This window comes from Dufourea novaeangliae, unplaced genomic scaffold (genome assembly GCF_001272555.1).
Source record: "Dufourea novaeangliae isolate 0120121106 unplaced genomic scaffold, ASM127255v1 scaffold38, whole genome shotgun sequence".
Classification (NCBI taxonomy): domain Eukaryota; kingdom Metazoa; phylum Arthropoda; class Insecta; order Hymenoptera; family Halictidae; genus Dufourea; species Dufourea novaeangliae.
This window is the reverse complement of record NW_015373908.1, coordinates 1,977-11,356: the sequence shown is the minus strand read 5'-3', so window position 1 is coordinate 11,356 and position 9,380 is coordinate 1,977.

Sequence of the window (9,380 nt, the reverse complement as noted above, 5' to 3'; positions counted from 1 at the left end):
GTAGTATTTCTAACGAAAATAAAAGAATCGTTCTTTAATTCATTTACGAAGATGTATATATTTTATATTTATTCTTTTTATATTTTATTGTTTATTATAAATAATATTAATACGATTATTATTAATATTGATATATTAATATTATGTAATATTAATTGATATTTCCAGATAGCACATGTGCCTTGAAGACGGCTTAAGGGGGGAGACTCCTTTGGGGCCAACTCCGAATTGATCGAAGCGCTGATGTAAACAATCGGACGCCAGCGGAAACACAAAATCGATATTTGGGACTATAGCGTTTATGGCTATATTCAAATAATGTTCGAAAAGAGGTGAATTAATATTTATATATATTTATTTACTTTAAGTTAACACATGAAAACGTGACGTAAAGTTTATAACAAAAGTGTGGCAGATTCAAATGATGTATGCGCGTTGCGTCTACAGCTGTAGCGTGTGTGCTTATATATAGTTGGAGATGATCTGAGAGAGAGTGTGTAGAAAGAGTGCTTGATTTTGGAAAATGAATCAATTCGTTGTTTGTCCACTAGAGGCATAACGATGATGGTCGAGAAGCGCCAAAGTTTCGAATGGCGGCCACAGGACGGCTTGATAATACGACATCTAGCGGCAGTACCCACAAATAAAATTTGTTCCCCGTTACCATCAAGCTGGGTTTGTGTATTTCCTACGCGAAGACAGTGTTGCCGGAAAGTATTGCGTTTCTGACGCTGTTGCCTCATGTCCCGCATGCAATTCTACCCGTGAGGAGAACGATGGAATAGCTACGGCCTACGGCTCGTGGCGAGATTTCGATTCTCGCCGAACGTCCAAGGCCAGCGACCGACCCATCGGCATACAATGTAAACAGACATAGATGAGATAAGGAATGACGCACGAATGAAAATTTAAACTTTTACAATTTGTAATATATTTTAATGAAAATGTCATGAATGAATTGAAGAAATTCTCCCGATTAAAATGCGTCCAAATTCGAGTGTAATTGGACAATTGTTACTCATACGTAATGTTGCGGATGAAAATGATATATTATTGAAAATAATCCGAATGATGTCGTATTTGGACTCATTTCCACCGACAGAATGTCCTCAGTTCATTCGTGACACTTTAATGAATGTATACTGAAAACTATAAAAGATTAAATCTGCATTCATGCGTTTCATTCCTTATCTGTTTACATTGTATTTCGATCGTTAGTCGCTGGCCTCTCGCCCGGCGCTCAACAGCCCATTTATTCCTGTTGGCCAAAGTTAGTCGAAGGAACAGTCAAGCGACAATGTTCTTTAGCTAACGATGAGCTGAGGCAGACAAAAAAGTTTAAAAAGCCGCAAATCAATGTGATTCATATTGCACTGTCCAAAATTCTATGCTGCTTATTTATTCACGGTATATTACAGTCTAGTCTGTATATACGAACTAAAATATGATTTGCAATATGAAACTGCCCGCGCGAGAGCGGGTACGTCAGCTAGTTATCCATAAAATGATTTGAATGTTTATGAGAAGTTAAAGATTAGTCTAGATAATTAAGTTTTAATGATTTAATTGTAATTAGTTGTTTCACAATGTACAGGGAAATGTTTGACAAAACACGCACAAAAATAGTAACAGACACTTTTTTCAACTTTTTTATCTTAGCCTATAATGAACATTTGAAATATGCCTCTTGTAGACTTATATATCTAAGAAAAAGAAAAGTGAAGCTGCGATGTTACAGTTTCCTTATTGCCATGACTAAGTATATCATTACTATCTATGTATATATATCAATAATACTGCTTAATAACAATAGTGAAATCGAAAGCTGGTTTTATGACCATTCTAGTCGACGTTCAACGAAACAGTATTCCTGTCTCTTCGTTTTCGATCGACACCCGATGGTGACTTTCAGAGTGACCTAGGTCAGGCCACCATTATCGGGCCCAGTCATAACAAAATTCGTCGGTCAAAGCAAAGAAGCTACGAGCACCGAAGTAGTAAAAAATCTTCAGGTTTATAAGTCGAAAGTACGAGTTTTTTAGTTTTGTAACTTATTTGTAACTCTAACTTGTAAGTCTAACCACTTTTAATAGTTTGTAACTTATACCCTGCAATTTTCAGCGTGTATGTATCTTAATTAAGTGTATAAGAGGTATTTGTTAAATTTTCACTATAGGATCGGAAAAAAATGAAAAAAAGAACTTCTTAATATTTTTACTATTTTCTTTGCTATTCCAACAATTGTGATGTTTTGAAATAACGAAAACATGTCATCTAATAAGTTAATCCTTCTAGCTTCTCAAAAAAACTCAAGTCGTTTGGTCCAATTTTTAAAACAAAATACGTACTGGAACAGGTGCAGACGCAGCGAAGATGATACGCTAAGTACGCATGCGACAGCAATCAGTTGTTAGTACAAAATCTATCTCCGCTGGGCGACGAATGAAAGATTGACAGAGCGTATGCGATTAATTGTGTTCCTTTTGTGTCTCTTTTATGAAATATTTGTGTAAGTATATAACACCTGCGTCAATTATGTCAATAAAAAATAAATAAATATCATTTCCAACAAGAGATTTGTATAGTATTCCATGTTTTTCGTATGTGGAATACCCGGAATATATATTGTGCCATTTTTACAATTTGTTTCTCGAGAATATCATGTCAAGTATCTCGTATGTAATTTCATTAATTAAAAAAATAAGCATCATTGCAAGTACGAATAAGAAGGTTCATCCTTGCACACATTAGTACGTATTGTTTAATTCTCGGATTTCTTTCCCTCGCGTCGTTATTTCCTACGTTCCGCGAGAATCGAAATCTCGCCATAAGCCGTAGGCCGTAGCTGTTCCATCGTTCTCCTGACGGGCAGAATTGTCGAATGGCAACAGCGTAACAAAACAATCGATACGATCCACCACGTGTTGCGAGGTTACATTTACCGACTCCCTCTGTTTTATCGATGCTCGTGGTAACGCAGGCCAAAGTGACTGACAAATACCATAAACGCCTCTAGCGGAGAATCCTTGAACTATACCACTGTTTATTTCTGCGTCTGGACGCGTCGAATCGTAAATTCCAACTTCTACGTTCCAGAAGTGATACAGTGACAAAAATTGGATTTCTACGATAGTGTGATAGTGGTGTGCAGGGTGGGCTGGTCTGCGTTTGACGAGGAAACCATTAAATCGTGAGATATTTGACAAAATGTGACTTGTGCAGCCATCTTGTGTGTTTTCATCGGCGTCTGTCACAATCGCACACTTTCTAAAATTCTAATTCTTTCAATTAAAATGTGTTTATTGCTGTTTATACAGACCAGACCACCCTGTAAGGAAGTCTACCTGTGAGTTCTATACCCGTGAAAAGTTCATTTGTGCAATTGTTCAGACAGAAGTTGAATTTACGAAATCGATTGTTTCTCTTGCACATCGCATATACATACACGGTTCCCGTTGATTGTGTGAGTGCACAGACACGGGGCACGGGCCACGGAGTCTCCGCCCTTAAAGACGCCTTAGACCTAAAATAGCCGTAAAATAGGCGTCTTTAAATTGTCTGGGTTAGTAATATCACAGACGAGATATAAGAATAGACCTAACATCTTATGGGACTTCGTGTCCCACGAAAATCACGCTGGTTCGAGCGCACCTCTCCATAAAAGTTTCCGATTTCAGGAACTACGTTCGATACTGTGATAACGCACAGCACACACACACACACCCATGACTGCATATAGCAATACATTCACGCATTATTGCGTCGATTCCGCTAGCAAGGAATGTAATCGTGTCTCATGTTCTGAAATACCGACCGTGTAAAAAGTCAGGGATTTTCTGCTGCCCTCTACGTTATGAGAACAGTGAATTTGGGAACTACGTTCAATCCATTCGAGCTCAACTATGTAATCTAACTTCTACAGTGTTGTCAAGTCTAAAGTACGCAATGTTGTCAGATCATGAGTGTTCGGTACGTCGGAAATTATCGAAGGGACCATGGTCGTGAAAGGATTCGCTTCCGTACGTTCGCTGTAAAGTAGACATATTAGAAAGGAGTCTTGGGTTCTGTCCGGACGGACCTATTAGTTTTTTTTCGCGTACGAAAAAGTTATAGCGTTTAATATTGTTTTTATGACTATGTATATGTATTATTATGTACATTTGAGTAAATTATTTTATTATTCAATTGTCATTATAACAGTTTAACAGTGACAACGAACGCATGCATATTTTCAAATATCGGACAAGTAGTATATTTTTATTCTATACTATTACATAAGTGTAGAAACGCAGATTTTTATTACACTACAAACATCGAATAAAAGATATTTCGTTATATTAACATTTGTAATCATTATGGATGTTGCGGGGAAATCAATATTATTGACATTATGGAACATTTTTTTGTCTGCAGCCAAGTTTGAAACAAACTACGTAATCATTTTGTCATACACAGGTGTTTATAACTGGTGATGAATGAATTGTTATTGTTAGTCTTGGTTTCTCAAAAGTGAATGATAAATAATAATAATAAATCGAAGAGATTGCTACCGCATGCGGCAAACGGATTCTCCTCTGTCCGTTCGTTGTAAACGTATTAAAAAAAGGTCTTCTCACTTTATATAAGGCAGGCTTGGGTACTTTTGATTTGAAATGAAAACTACAAATAAAAAGAGCCAATATTTATTCCAAATAAAATAACAGATAAGTTTATTTGAAAATAAGGATGCATGCAAATAAATTCCAAAATCTTATTTCAGAAATAAATTATTTCTAAATGATTTATTTGCCAAATATTTGGTAATTTAAAATAATAATTTTAGTTTGCTGCCGTCGAATTGTAAGATTTTGTGAAGAATGTATATAAACATTTATGATGTTCATATTCCCCAAACAAATATCATTTTTAACTAATATGTTTAAGCGACATGTTCCTTTCAAAGATTTAGCTCTCTAGTATAAATCCCTAAGTCCGTTATTTAATATTCATTTCATATCGTTAAATACGATTTTTCTCACAGGATACCGATTTCTATTACAGTATCACAAAATAACCGGAAAATAGTTGGCACCGAATGTTAACGTATCTTAACGATCTATATTTCAAAACATTGCTCCCAATTTGCTCCTTTCGAATCTGAAATTGCTCCCACAGCACCGTTTATAGTTAATGAGATATTCGTAAAAAAAAAAGCAAAAATTTGTTGTTTACAAAATAGGTAGTAACTGGCCTTTTTACACAAATATTATAGCACCAAAAAATTGCTCCTGTTCGTTTTTATAATAATTAATAGTCAGATATCTCAATAACAACCTATTAATGAGGAGCAAACGAAATATTGTTGTTGCATATATGTTACGTAGGCTATGACATTGTAGCGGGGATGCGAGGGAACTAGGGAGAATGATTGCACACGTGGTTGGCGTCATGACTCTCTGTATTCTCCGACATGACTGCCTCTCTGTGACGACGCCGAGAGTGCCTCGGGTTAATATCCCTAGGGCATCTCGCGTCCGAGTATCGGTTGGCAGTACTGTTATCACTTGGGCCACCTGGCGTGTCCCTAGGGAGTTACTCATGCTCCCTACACCACCCCCCCCCCGCCAGTGACGACGGGAGAGGCGCGAGTCCATATAACTTGTGTATTTTACATGGTGTAACAAAAAAAAACAGTTTGGAAAATACATGTCTATGCTATGTACACTTATGCTAAATAACGCTATGTACAACTTAAATTCTAAATAACGCTTATAATGAGGACTAGTCTACAGGAACTTTGGTATACCTTTGGTATCGTTAACGCCGTATATCACAATGCGCTTAAATTTCTACCATCTCGCTAGGTAATGTTCACTGCGAAAACTGGTTTGAGCCTGTCCTTGCTCACGCTCACTTCGCGCTGTCCTATCTTAATTCTAAAGTTTTTGTCGCCACGGCTTACGACTAAAAAGGGTCCTTCGTACGGCGGTTACAGCGGTTTCTTCACCACGTCTCGCCGAACCAACACGTGCGATGCCGTGTCGAGCTCCTTAAAAACAAAAACTCGCTTGTGTCCGTGATGCGCTCTCGGGGCTGGCTTCAACGCCCTCATGCGTTTCCGCAGCTGCTCCACGAAGACGGACACCTCCGTCTGATCGTCACCCGCAATTAGGTCGCCGGGCAGACGCAGAGCCTCGCCAAAAACCATCTCCGCGGGCGTTGTTCCGCTATCCTCCTTGACGGCTGCTCGAATACCGAGCAGGACCGCCGGGAGGGTCTCCGACCAGCTGTCTTCCTGGCGGCACATGATCGCAGCCTTCAGCTGCCGATGGAGGCGTTCGACGGCCCCGTTGGCCTGTGGGTGGTAGGCGGATGTCCTGTGATGCTCCGCTCCCAACGCTCTCGCCCAGGATTTAAATAATGCCGATTCAAATTGTCGACCCTGGTCGGTGGTTACCCTAAGGGGTACGCCGTACCGCGCAGTCCAGCCCGCGAACAGCGTTCGCGCGACGGTCTCCGCGGTGGTGTCCTGGATTGGGAAGACCTCCGGCCATCTGGAGAAACGGTCCACGACGGTTAAACAATGCGTGTACCCTCTAGAGTACGGCAGCGGTCCAACGATGTCCACGTGTATGTGGTCGAAACGCGCCGTGGGAGTCACGAACTCCCCGACCGGCGTCGACACGTGTCGTGTAATTTTGGCTCGTTGACACTGCAGGCAACACTTTGCCCAGGTTCGGCAGTCCTTCTTGACCGACGGCCAAACAAAGCGCTGGGTGATTAATTTCACCGTCGCCTTGGGTCCGGCGTGCGCCAGGTTGTGCAGGCTGTCGAACACGGCCTTCCGGAAATCCGGTGGTATCAGTGGGCGAGCGTGGCCAGTGGAAATGTCGCAAAACACGTCCACGCGGGCTGCAGGAGACGGACCTTCTTGATGACCAGACCCCTGGGATCTGCGATCATCCCACGAAGCTCGTCATCTGTCTTCTGTGCCTCGGCGAGCGCCTGGTAGTCCACCGGCGCGATTATCTCTTCGATGCGTGACAGGGCGTCAGCGGTGGAGTTGTCCTTGCCCTTGACGTGCCGTATGTCCGACGAAAACTGTGCGATGTAATTCAGGTACCTAAACTGAATCGGCGTACACTTCTCGGGCCTCTGCTGGAGGGCGAAGGTAAGCGGCTTGAGATCCGTATATATGGTAAACGCTCTCCCTTCGACGGCGTACCGAAAATATTTGACCGCCGAATACATCACCAGCAGCTCCCGGTCGTAGGCGCTGTACCTCTGCTGGGCCGCATTGAGCTTCTTCGAGAAGAAGGCTAGGGGCTCCCAAGCGTCGTCCCGGGATTGCTGCAGTACCGCTCCCACCGCGACGTTCGAGGCATCCACCATCATGGCCAGTTTGGCCCTGGATGACGGGTGTGCCAGCGTGGCCGCGTTAGCCAGTGCCGCCTTCGTCTCTTCAAAGGACACCTCGGCCTCGGGTGTCCAGTCGACCACGTCATTCTTGCTTCCAGTTCTCAAGCAGCCTACCAGTGGAGCTTGGATCTTCGCTGCGCCCGGTATGCACCGTCGGTAAAAGTTCACCATACCGAGGAACCTGCTGAGCTCTGCCTGGTTTACCAGCCGAGGGTATCCGGCGATGGCTTTTACTTTATCGGCCAAAGGGCAGATCCCTTCCTTGCCGACCGCGAAACCGAGGAAGGACAATCCCGGCACATTGAACTCGCACTTCGCCGAGTTTATGATCACTCCGAACTTCTCGAACCTCTGAAACAGCTGTTCGAGGTGCTTCACGTGTTGCTCTTTTGAGTCCGACGCTACTAATAAATCGTCTATGTATACATACACATTGTCCAAACCGCGCATGACTTCGTTCATGAAACGTTGGAAGCTCTGCGCGGCGTTCCGCAGACCAAACGTCATGACCGAGAATTCATACAATCCGAACGGTGTCGTGATCGCGGTTTTGTGCACGTCCTCCTCCGCGACCGGAATTTGGTGGTATGCTCGCACCAAATCGATCTTGGAGAACACAGTTTTGCCGTACAGGTTTTGCGCGAAATCCTGTATGTGCGGCACCGGATACGCGTCGGGTACTGTTCTCGCGTTCAACGCCCGATAATCGCCGCACGGACGCCACTCGCTGTTTTTCTTCGGCACCAGGTGCAACGGCGATGCCCACGCACTCATGGACGGTCGAGCGATCCCCAGCTGCATCATGTACTCGAATTCCTGCCTCGCCGCCTTCAGTCGGTCTGTAGTCAGGCGTCGCGGTTTCTGCGAAATAGGAGGGCCAGGTGTCGTGAGGATATGGTGTTTCACGTTGTGCTTGACAGCGCCACCGCACGCCGCGGGTCGCGTGATGCACTCGTACCGCTTGAGCAGAGCATCGACAGCGCCATCCGCTACCGGCGCCACGCACTGAGCCGATTCGACCCCGCCCGTCGGTAATGTTCCAGGCACTGAAAGTCCGGTGACTTTGTCGATCAGTCGGCGCTCCTGAACGTCGGGCAGGAGGCCGAATCGCGCGAGGAAGTCCGCACCGATAATCGGACGCTCAATGTCTGCAATGATAAACGTCCACGGGAATGCCCGGCGTAACCTTAAATCTACGCTTATCACTATTTGTCCATACGTGCTGATGAACGACCCGTTTGCCGCCGTTAGCAGAAAAGTCGACTTCGACCGCGCACCACTCACTAACCTTTGCGGGTACACGCTTACCTCAGCCCCGGTGTCGACCAGGTACTGGGTTTTTGTTGTCGCGTCGGTCACGAAAAGGCGACGTATTTGTTGACCAGGACCGCTTGTCGCCATCAGCGGCTCTGTTTGCCGTTTCCCGGTGTGTAAGAGCACGGCTGGGTGCATTTGCATGGCCTTGTCGTTAAAGCGCCAGTGGTACCAGCAGACGCCTTTCGGACGCTCCTGTGACCGCGTTCTGGATTGCCTACGATACCGACCGCCGGATGAACTTCGCTGCCTGTGGCGCCCTCTGCCTTCCAACTTGGTCGTCACCAATGCCGCGATCTGCTCTACGAGGGCGTTGATGTCGCCGATCGCTCCTACGTTGTTTGCCGACGCCGTTGGGTGGACCTGCGCCGGCGTGACCTCGCCGATCCTGTCCGCCAAAACTGCCACCTTTTCTAGCTCGACGCCATCTTGTGTGGCCAGCACCGACTGCATGGAAACCGGCAACCTGCTCGTCCAAAGGGTCCGGATGAAATCTTCCGGCACATCGTTGCCCGTGAGGCTCCTCATGTGCTGCAAGAATCACGGCCCGCAGATACGGGGGCACTCCGTGTTCACGGAGCGCCCCGCGTATCGCGTACCAGCGGAGGGTGTTAAAAGCGTTGGCCACGTCCAGGCTCACAGCCAACGCCACCCCCCCCCCTCCCGGG